General features: G+C 44.6%; 1 protein-coding gene across 2 annotated transcripts in view; it reads right to left on the bottom strand.

The window, feature by feature from the left end:
* Window positions 1–12,064, bottom strand: part of SLC5A11 (solute carrier family 5 member 11) — a 672,168-nt gene that overhangs the window by 129,664 nt on the left and 530,440 nt on the right. The gene's annotated exons all lie outside the window — the stretch shown is intronic.

Below are 12,064 nucleotides of genomic sequence, written 5' to 3'. Positions count from 1 at the left end.
ATCCCTTTGCCTCCACAGTCCCATTTCCATGGCTACCATCCTGAAAAGGGCCAGATGTGGCACATTTAATCCTGAAACTACTGCAGAATCAACTGAGTTATCATGCTAGGAAGGGGATTGATGGGGGTCACCGGGGGAAGAAGTGGGAAACAGGTTAGGGGATTGGGTCTTTATTGGTCCCTCAGAAAAGATGTTTTTTGTTTTTTTTACTTGCTTACAAAGAACCTTTTTTGTTTTTGCTCTTCATCTGAGTTTCTCTTAGGTTTGCCTCCTTACATTGTTACAGGATTGTCTTCAACACTTTTTGCACAGTGTAAAACAAAACAGCATTGCCAATGTTGGTCAAAAAAATGCCATTTGCATGGGACCAGTACAAATGTTGCTCATTAATGATGTCATTGTCAGTGGAGAACATCCCAGCAGTGGCCATAAATTGACACATGCTTCTGTTAATGAAACACCTTCCGACCTCTGGCTGGGGACAAATTACACCGGCATGGTCCCATGCTCCTCTTGGTATGCATGAGAAAACCACCTTGGCAGTGGGAAAAATCTGCATCACTTCTTCCATCAACTTCCTTAGGCGACGGAGCAAACGTCCACACGACATGTACCCCAAATGTAGAGCTCCATAATGCAGTACGACAACATCAACAGTTCCGACAAAGGCCACACATTTGCAAAGGTCACCAATACCGCCGAAAATGCCCTCATAGACAGTGCCCCAGAAAGCCTCCACTCCTTCCAATGCAAAATTAGCAGCCATGTCTCTTTGTGTGACATACCTGTACAGATCTTGCACAAAGTTATTACCCACTATTAGGACTCTGCGTCTCTCCATCTCTGCCTGGCACCCTCACTAGACAGACTGATGGGAAAAATAGTACCGCCCTTCGTGTGAGGCACACCCTTGACACCTGATTGGCTAATTCCCACAGTTCCATTTCCATGCCCACCATGCTTACAAGGGTAGGATGTGGCACGTGCGCTTTCCCAGCTAGAGTGAGGGCCACGCCCCAGTAAAGCAGGGACAGTCCTTCTTCCCTTTACACTGCAGCCATGCATCCAAGGCGCTAGGCCCTCACCACAGAAAACACACCATAGTACACCCTATGTTTAAATGCTCATGTCATACGCAATGCACTCCCCATCTGCAATTGAGCCTGCCAGCGTTCACCCTGGCCACATATTCGCATGCATGGCTGCATAACATTGCTTTGGGTGTGCTGAACGGTATGTAGGTGGCTGTGTACGTTGGCCATATTTTACATGTGTGATGCTGAGCACTTCCTTTCATGACGCAATATTGTAAAGCACTTCCTAAAGAAAGGGTCTTATAAGGGCCTAACCATAGCAAACGCAAATGGTCACATGTGGCTCCATATTGTGCAACAGGTGCAATAATCTACACCATATGCTGATGTACGCATAGCAGCTCACTTCTGCTGTTCTACCAAGTCTACAATGTCCTCCACAACCATTGTGTAAAAGTCAACTGCAAATACATGTAGAGTTACAACTGCATGCCTGCATTATGTTGTGGTGGCTGTGGTGAAGGCTTAGGCTGTTGTGTGCATGGCCTACGTCCTACGTCCTTTGGCCATGCACCCAACAGTCTAGGCCTTGCCCACACCCACCACAACATAACAGAGCCATGCAGGTGAATATGTAGCCAGGTTCCAGAATTCACAAAGACAACGTTGGCACCGGCACTGCTACCCAATCACCGCCCCATAATACAGCGATGCATGCAAACGTGTTCCAGTTACCATAATCCACAAACATACCACACTGTTTGGCACCCCCACCCATTTCCATTCACAAAGCATTCTATTACTGCCAACCAAACAACAAAATCTTGACAACATTGGTCCTGCTCCCAACACTCTAGTAAGTGCATAGAACCAATACTGCATAGTGCACGACAACAGTTACTAATCTGCGCAATGCAGACTACCCAAGAACATATAAGAACCAGTTCAACCGTACCCTCTTCTATATCGACACTATTCCAACACTGCACCCAGTGGACACGCTGAAGCCCTGCTCACTGCAGCATCTCCACCCATGCAGCGACAACCGTCAGAAGTAACTGCCTACAAGCACTAGTGCAGAGTGCAGTACAACACTTACTAATCTGCTCAATGCAGACTTCCCAAGCACATATTGCATCCACTTCAACCGTACCCTCTTCTATACGGACAGTATTCCAACACTGCACCCACTGGACACGCTGCAGCACTGCTCACTGCAGCATCTCCAACCACGCACTGACAACTGCAAGATGTTCTAGCAATCATCACACCCATGGAACCAACAATATATGCAATGCAGCCAAATCACACACACACAAAGCAACAATGTCAAACCTACTTGCAACCAGTGGACATACCTTTTCAACCAGTAGACATAGTTTTCCGTGCAAGGGCTCCAGCCATGCATCGAAGGGGCTATGAACTTACCACACACAACACACCATAGTACACTCTATGTTTAAATGTTCATGTCATATGGAATGCACTCCCCTTCTGCAATTCAGCCTGCCACCACTCATCACAGAAAGAGATCACAGCTGGAGCTGTCATGCCATAACAAAGACTGCCTGCAATCACCACACAAGGTTGTTGCCTGTTGAGGTAACCACGAATTGGCGTAGTATGCACAGATACCGCTGGCACACCACTGTCTTCTTCTAATGAGATATATCAGATGAAGCACTTCTCACTCCCCGACCCTTTCCATCCCTTCTTCCCACCACCAGATTCTGTAAACTATGTTTTCCAGGCTCTTTCGCTGCCGCATTGTCCTCGGATAAAACATGCCAGTGTTATCGAAAACTTAAGACGCACATCACGTCACTGCACACTGCATTGCAATCAAATTTTTGACCGCGCAGTGAACAGGGAAATGGGACGCCGGAGCGGAGCCAGATATGACTAATTATAGTGGCCACACTGTTACGTACAAGAGCCCCAGCCATGCACACAATGCCTTAGGGGCTTGGCACACACACCACAACACTATCTTCCGATACACCATGGCAGTGTTTCCCAAAAACGTTGACGCACAGCACGCTTCCCTCCAGCCAACCACTGTCTGCTTCCAGTGTTCGCTGACATCACGGCATAGTGCAAGCCAATGACACTTCTGTCCGTGGAGCAAACAGGGAAATGGGTCCGCGGAGCGGAGCCAGATATCACTAAATTTTTGAGACGTACATTTCAGTTCTTTGCAACAAAAGTACTGGTCGGATTTCCACCAAACACACGAAAGCACGCTTTTTGAACCAAGCTCCCTCCCCTCCCGCAAATTTGGGAAAATCCAGCAAGCCGTTCGCCCTGTAGCCATGCGCAAAGTTTTTCCCCATTCAGTCTATGGAAAGAAGAAAAAAATGTGGGACACCCTCTATAACTTCCCCCCTGCACAAAACCTCAATAAACTTGCCGGAAAAAATTCAGAGCGGGCCATATACTTTTTTTGCAAAGTTTGGTGAGGATTCCTCCAGGGGGAGCAAAGTTATAAGCCGCCGAAAAAGTGGTCTTCCTATGAGTTTACCAACTTAACCATAACTACACGCCCGCCGTGTAATATATATATGAAAGCCTGATCAAATATGCCAAATTAGACAGAGAAAAAGTTCTCAAAGACATAGAAGACAATGAAGAACAGCTCTTCAACTCAGAAGATGGAGACAAATGCAAAAAATGCATGTCCAGATTGGAGGAAAATCTGGAAAGATTTGAAGGCAAAATCAGGCTGAGAAAACAACTAAATTCAAAAGAGACATTTTGGACTATTCTCAGGGGTGCATATATACATTCCCCCAAAGGTTTTATGGCCTCATCAAAGCAAGACTTGAAACCACAGCTGACAAAAAAACGAGTGGTAGCACCCTCAGAGGACCCTAGTAGCTCAGAGTTTGAAGTATTGGATCCAGATGCAACCACTTCAAAAAAGTTGAATTTTTTAGATAAGTTCAAGCTACGCCACATGGACAGGAAAATGGACAAAAGAGGGCGAGGCAAGATTGCCGGGCGAGGAACAGCAGCAAATGCGGGAAAGCCAAACCGCGACGTGGATGTCGATCCGAGTGGAGACAACTCAAACAGCAGACCAACACAATCTGGGACAAATCAGAGGGGGAGACTGAAAAGGAAGGAAGACTTACAGTTGAAAATATTCAACATATCCTTTAGAGTACTGATATCCACCAAAGAATCAGTTCTCAAATTAGGACTCTCCTTCTGTCCAACCTATGTTTTCGACTTCACCTCCAACAGGATAGACTTATTCAAGTTCATCAAGAAACTTAAACTAACCAATTTTTATGCAACTAAAGTGGAAGAAGGCAAGCACCGAACCATGACCCAGGAAAGATCTATGTCCCCCTTGTCTGTCTCTGATCTCACCAACCTTACCTGCTTGACTACTCTGTAAGATGATCACAACAAGCCTCTAGACAACTCTGTCCTTCTTGACCGCTTTGGTATCCACACGGATATGACCATCACCAGTCAATTCAAACCTAAATCTATTTTCTGCCCGAACATCATCTGTAGCCCCATTGAACTATTCAAGGAATTAGTCATGAAGGACCACAGAAAACCTCGGACTCACATTATGCCGAGATCCAGAAATTTGACATATGCGCAGAACCTGGCGTTGAACAACTTAAATCAGATCACAACATTGTCATCCGCCCTTCAGACAAAGGAGGAGGAGTGGTCGTTATGTATAAGACTATGTATAGGAATGAGGCTTCTAGACAATTGAGCGATGCTACCTGTTATGAAGCAGTACAAGAGTCGATTTTGATAGACACCATAAAGACATTCTTCACATTACTCCAGAACTGGCTTGAAAGAGAACTTATCAATGAGGACAATTATTTCTTTCTTAAGAATAATCACCCAGTGACTCCACTGATTTACTTGAATCCCAAAATACACAAAAGTCTCTCACAACCTCCAGGGAGGCCTATTGTGTCGTCCATCAGCAGCCTACTTGAGAACACTTCGAAATGTGTGGACTATTTTTTCCGATCCTTCGTCATGACCTTCAATTCCTACATCTGTGAAACCGCTGACTTACTCTCTGAACTAAACAATGTCAATTGGGAGTCCCAATACTTGTTGGTATCTCTTGATGTAGTGTTGCTTTATACTTCGATTAGGCACCAATATGGTCTGGGTGCATGTTCACACTATTTGGAAACCAGATCTGTCAGTTACCGGCAGCACAATCTGATGCTCTTATAGATGCTACAGTTTTGCCTGGAGCATAACTATTTTGTGTATGAGGATAGCATTCACAGGCAAATACAGGGTACAGCCATGGGCTCATGCATGGCACCCACGTATGCTGACCCTTCCATGGGATGGAGAGAGGAGCTGGAGCCGTACACTCAACATATAGTAATGTGGTATCGCTACATAGATGACCTTTTTGTCATGTGGGATGGCTCTAAAGAATGCCTTTCCCAATACATAAACATTCTTAATGACAATGTTATGAATTTACAGCTAACCATCACCCCTAGCAAAGATGAATTGGTTTTTTAGACATCAAATTTCAGGTTGTCAACAATGAATTAAAGTCCACATTGTACAGAAAAGAGACCAGATCCAACTCCACTCTACATGCTTGTAGCCATCACCCTTTGGCTCTAAAAAATGGCATACCTTATGGAGAATTCCTGAGAGCCAAATGCATTTGTAGTCATGACAAAGATTACCAAATAGAAGTGAAAAAAATCAGCCAAAGATTTGTTAATAGAAGCTTTGATATGATATGATATGGCATTTAAAACGTGCCTATACACAAGTGTTTGAAGCCGCAACAAGGCAAGTGAGGGGAACAGAGGGAAGACAAAGACAGCGATCTTACTACGCAAGGTGACATTGAGATCCCGCAAGTGCAGGGGAGGGGGGGGAAGGGAAAAGTACGGGGGAAGGAGAAGGGGCAGTGCAATAAATATGATCAACAATAAAATAAATAAGAACAATAGGTTAAAGTTCGGCCAGCTTGTGGCAAGTGCAGGGGTAATTGCAGACAACAAGTGTCAGGGGAAGGTAGTGGACTGTAGGGATACAGAAACAGCCCCCAAGTGCAGGTGTTGCCCGGGAGGCAATGGGGATGTGCAACTGGCAGGGGAGGGGACCTGGGCCAAGATCAAGGGTAGCCAGGTGACCAGTGCAGTTACAGTCAGGAGTTCAGCAGGGGAGAGGAGGAGAGAAAGCAGACGCAAAGAGGAAGGTCTTAAAGTGCTTTCGGAACCGGAGATGGTTCTCCTCAAGTTTCAGGGAGGCAGGGAGGCTGTTCCAGAGGGAGGCCCCAGCTGAAGCTAGAGATCTACCACCAACTTGTTGCTTGGAGAAGCGACTGACACTGAGGTAGTTGGAGGCGGATGAGCGAGGGCTCGAGAAGGAAGATATTTAGGAAGAGAGAGTTGACGTTATTGAGGCCCCAGGCCCCAGAAGGCCTTGTGGACAATGCAGAGGGGTTTAAACTTAATCCTCACAGCCTCTGGGAGCCTGTGCAGAGATTTCAGTCCTGAGAGATATGATCCCTGGGCTTGAGGCCAAGGACAAGTCTTGCAGTCCTGTTCTGGATGAGCTGCAGAGGGCAGAGAGTAGAAGCAGGCAGATTTAGAAAGAGGGTGTTGCAGTAATCCAGCCTAGAGAGAACCAGAGCTCTGGAGACAGTGGGCTTCTGGGGGAAGGAGAGGAAAGGAGGAATACCTCTGAGGAGGAGGTGCAGCTGGTAGTGTGACTTTTTGGAGATGTCAGAGATGTGAGGAGAGAAGGAGAGTGTGGAGTCGAAGATGACCCCAAGGTTTTTAGCCTCACAGGTGGGCACAGGAAGAGGGCCAAGAGAGGCCAGCAAGAGAGCGACCGGAAAGGAGGGAGCAGGTATGCCGATGAGGAGAATCTCAGTCTTACTGGCATTAAGGCAGAGAACATTGGCAGCACACCACTCCTGGATAGCAGACAGACAGTCAGAGATGAGAGAAGAAGAAGAGGTGATGGAAGGGAGCCTGAAAATGAGCTGAGTGTCATCCGCATAGCACTGAAAGTTGGGGCAGAGAGCAGCAATGTGGTGGACAAGAAGTGCCAGGTATTAATTGAACAGCCAGTGAGAGAGCTTAGACCTCTGGGGAATACCACAGGTAGAGATTGAGATAGAGGAGAGGAAGGACCCAAGTTGGATTTAGGAGGGTCGATCGGAGAGAAAGAGGTCAGCTAACTAGGGCCTGATCAGTGATACCCAGGTTGTCACAGAGACGGTTGAGCATGATGGCATGGTTGACCGTGTCAAAGGCAGAAGAGAGATCAAGTAAGATGAGGACACGTGGGGTATTGGAATCAAGGTTGAAGGGCAGGTCTTCACGGATGTTCAGGAGAGTAGTTCCCATGCTTCTGCCAGCTCTGAAGCCAGGCTGATGGTCATGGAGACAACCAACCGATTCAGTGTGAAGATTAAGCTGGGAGATGGCCAGCTTTTCCAGGAGTTTGCCTAGGAAAGGAGTGATTGAGATAGGGCGGTAGTTAGCGGGCAGGAGGGGTCAGCTGAGGGTTTCTTAAGAAGAGGGTGCACAAGGGAGTGCTTCAGGTGGGATGGGAAGACTTCAGTGGCGAAAGAGTGGTTGCAGAATTCAGCCAAAGCAGGAGTCAGGGTGTCAATGTGGTCCTTGATGGTTTTAGAGGAACAGGGGAGAACCTGTTTTGACAAGACTTTCATAGATCAGACCTGTCTAGAAACCTTGTCTGGGAGAACAGGGGAAAGGCAGAGAAGGAGGGAGGAGATGTGACCACAGAGGGGCCAGAGGAAGGGTGGGGAGTAGAGGAAGGAGGAAGAGAGGAAAAGAGAGAGGACAGATTGGCCTGGGCACACTACTATAGCAGACTCATACACTAAAGCTGAACAGTTTACCCAAACTGACCGTTTTAAGAACAAGGTTAAACCTAAAGATGAAGTCATTAGATTCATCACAGTGTACAACCATCAAGCCAACCAAGTCAGAGAGATCATGCAAACACATTGGAAAATACTTACTAGTGATAAAGATCTCAGTAAGGTATTAGGTGCATCTCCTCAAGTAACCTTTTACAGAGCTCCCACACTCAAGAACTTCTTGTCCCCTAGCATGATGAGAACTGAAATAGATTCAAACAGCTGGCTCCATAAAGTAGTCAACACTTTGGGCTTTAGAAACTGTCTAAAATGTAAGATGTGCGACTTTGTAACAAAAGAGCCCTTTACCACCATGGATGGAGGGATATGGGTATATAAACACAAAATAACCTGTTTTACCAAATTTGTGGTATATGTTATCTCATGTAGTTGTGGTCTAAACTATATTGGACACACTATTGGTCCTCTCAAGCTACGCATTTTTACAGTGCCATAAAGAATGGTGATTTGAACTATCCTCTCACCCAACACTTTATGGACAAGCACAGTGGGAATGTTAAAGAAATGTTTTTTTTTAGGTTAGCTCACATTCCAGAAGACAAGAGAAAGGGCAATCGAGAATTGAAATTGCACCAACTGGAAGCTATATTGATATGCAAATGCAACACTTTGAAACCTTCTGGTCTCAATGTAGATCAGAAATGTATGCGTTTCTTAAATAAACCCAGTAGGATGACCTTTCATAGTGAGTTGCACTCCATACTACACTGTATTGCTTTGGCTGTTTTCTCTATTTTTTCTATTTTGAGATTTTCTTTTGGTTGGACGGGGTTGGACAGCCAATATACATCTGTACTGCTTGTTTGCATTTGCTCTTTAAGAGAGCTTAGTCTCCAATACTATATGTTTACATGATATGGCATTTTCACTTTGTGTGAACTGATCTTGAACTGTATAGGGGCTTACTGAAGCATGTTCCATGTTATTAGATCTGCAGATTTACTCAGCATATTAATTTGCTATTTTTGCAGATTATCCATCTGATGCCCATATTTGCACTTTGAGACCCTGTCTTTGCACATATTAATATGTTTACATATCATGCATTTGCACTTTATGTGAGCTGACCCTAGGTCGAGAAGTAGCTTAATCCATAATGCATCACTGGATCAGAATAGCATTTTTGCACAATATGTGAATTTAGAACTGCATCTCTACACATCAGTGTGTCTTAACCCCATTGGAGTTGATGTCGATTATGGAGTGAGGCTCTCGTTTCCTGTTGTAACCATGGGTAATTGATAATGTACAGGCACTTTATCAACATCAAATTGTTCCTTTAAATCGGGCAATTTGTATTCCCTTTGCTCATTGTTGTTCTTGTCTGAGAGGTTTTTCTCCCCTTGTGACCCACGACTTCAATGAAACTACAACACCTTTCATTTGGAAGACTATATGAGTGTTGGTTTTATACGCACAACATTAGAATGTGTTTTTAAATGACATGTTGTCAGTAATTTGACTGTACAACACAGGATGCTGCTGCACTTGCGTTGTCACCACTCGATCAGGCATGAGCTGCTATTGTGTTGATATTCCATCAGACATTAGTAGCAATAGACTATTATACAGGGCCGCGTGTACATTACCAGTTACACTCGACCCATCATATCGTATAACGCTGCGCAGAAGATCTACCTCTAATTAATAATAGTCAAATATGGCCGCCAGCTTGGCTAGTTACAGTGTATTGCGGTCACATGACCTGGAGTCACATGACTATCTGGCAGAGAGGCAGAGCCCTGCAAATTGCCTTTTAAATAGCAGGGAAGTGAGTGCATATGTTGATAGATTCCTGCCTGAAGAAGCTCGAGTTAAAAGTGGAACGTATGGCGTTTTTTCAAAACCCTGATGGGTGAGTGTGTTTTCTCCTTGTCCGCTAAGATTGGCTGTTAGCCATATCTGTTTTTACCATTTTCTGATGCATTTAACTTAATAAAGACACTATTTTTTCAAGTAATGTCTTCGAACTCTCGGGCACGTTTGTGTTTCCCTGTGGAGCGTGTGAGGCTATTGCCTACAGTTGTGGGAGACTGTTTTCGTGCATATATATATATATATATATATATATATATACACAAAAAAAGGTCTGAATGGGACGTTATGGTTGAAGGTAAAACCTAAAACCCCCAGAAATTCGCAAGTTATTGTATGCTATGCAACCATAACTCGCGCTACCACTGTGCACTGCAAGGACTAACACCAATGACATCAAAAATGACATCACAAGTCTGGCACCCTCTGTTTTAGTTTAGTGAGATATGTACACTAGGTGATTTTCTTGACTAGCAGTGAGGAATTGCAAAGTGAGAAGGTACCACATTTGTATGTCTTACCGTTCTCATATGTTCTTACACTGCTTTCCTTAGAGTTCAGTGACATCATATGCTACATATATATACGGGAAGAAGGAAGCGTGAAATGCAGCACTTATTTCTGTGCATTAAAGTAATCAGTTAGGTTATGCACACTTTGTGTTAGTACTGCTACATTTTAGCTTACTTTACTTTCTTTGTATATGCTGCTATTGATATGCGTTGTGCTGACTTTCATTTTTGTGTGCAGTAGTGTATTTATATAGTAATTGAGGGATTGGTAGCTACTTATCACATGTTTACAAAAAAGGTAGCAGGCGCCCCTCTCTCGAAAGAACACGGCATGATAACCTGTTCAGTGGTCTGTAACCACTTTGAAAGTTTGCAGTCATCTTCTTTTTGCTTACTGTACCTTTCACAGATGGGAAATATCCATTTGCATATCAGTCTTTGTCCCCCCCACATGGGCAGTCCGGCACTGAAAATGCTATGGCAATTCCCTTCTGAACAAGAGTACCAACAGCAACCCCATACACGTGTTTCAGCATTGTTACAAACCACTGAACAGGTTACACTTACAACTCTGCAACTGTGGCAATGTCTATTGCAGGTGTGCACGCACAAGAGTAGGGGAATAAATGCCAACCAAGGTAGAGGATGTCCTTTGTACTGGTGGCTTTTAAAGAAAGCTGTTGTGTTTTTAAAAAAAACTACTTCCACAGTAACAACTCCTTTTGCGGGCTTTCATAATGGTTTTTATTTGTTGCTCTGTGCCTCACATGCTTACAATAGTGTCTTCAGTGCAGCCTGTAGAATCGAAAACCAAATGTCATTGCCACTGTCCAACAATGAAATGCCACTTCCATTGAGAAAGTGGACATATCGATTACCAATGTTCTCATTCTTACAGGAATACATCCCAGCAGCACTCAACATGTTGCACATACTTCTGTTGATAAGATGCCTTCCCACCTCTGGCTACCGACAACATTCATTGGAATAGTTATATACTGGGCTTGGTGGTATACATGAGAAATGCACCATCGCAGTGTCAAAAAAGCACTTCACTTCTTTCATCATCTTTTTCAGTTGACAAACACACTTGCACAAGCTATTGAACCGAAAAGCAATGCTCCATAATGCCACTCGTAGACATTCTTCAACCAAATGGTGGAAACTACGCACAGGGACACCGCATCACAAAGTCTCCACTTCGTCCAAATTGAAATTGCCATTAAGGCCTCTTTCCACGGCATAATGGAGCAGATCGAGCACAAAGCGATGACCCACTGTAAAAGTTTGCGTTTCGCCATCTCTGCCCACCTCCCTACACACAGCAATGAAAGAAAATATGGCTGCCTTTTCCTGTGACGCACACTCTAACCACCTCATTGGAGAATTCCAACAATCGTATTTCAATTGGCCAGCATGTTCAAAAGCACAGAATATAACACGTGCGCCTCGGAAAGTACCGTTAGAGCTGCACCCGAACAATTCATAAACAGTCCTTCTTCCCATTCCACTATCCTCGTCCCACCACGCCCTTATCTGCGTCCCTTTCGTCGGCGCTCCTTCATACACTTCTATCTAAGCGCAATAAATACAGCAGAAAGTACCATAGCACATCATATGATATGATGCACACACTGCATGCATAACAACATCATTGCTGCCATGTAGGCTATACACTTTACAATATGGTCTTCCCATTGTAATGCATGCACTACAAATGTCGAAGAAGTGATCCCACAAAAGCAGCAGGGAATGTATAGTAG

Source organism: Ambystoma mexicanum, chromosome 2q (genome assembly GCF_040938575.1).
Source record: "Ambystoma mexicanum isolate Mex_15411 chromosome 2q, UKY_AmexF1_1, whole genome shotgun sequence".
Taxonomy (NCBI): Eukaryota; Metazoa; Chordata; class Amphibia; order Caudata; family Ambystomatidae; genus Ambystoma; species Ambystoma mexicanum.
This window is presented reverse-complemented; position numbering and strand designations above follow the sequence as displayed.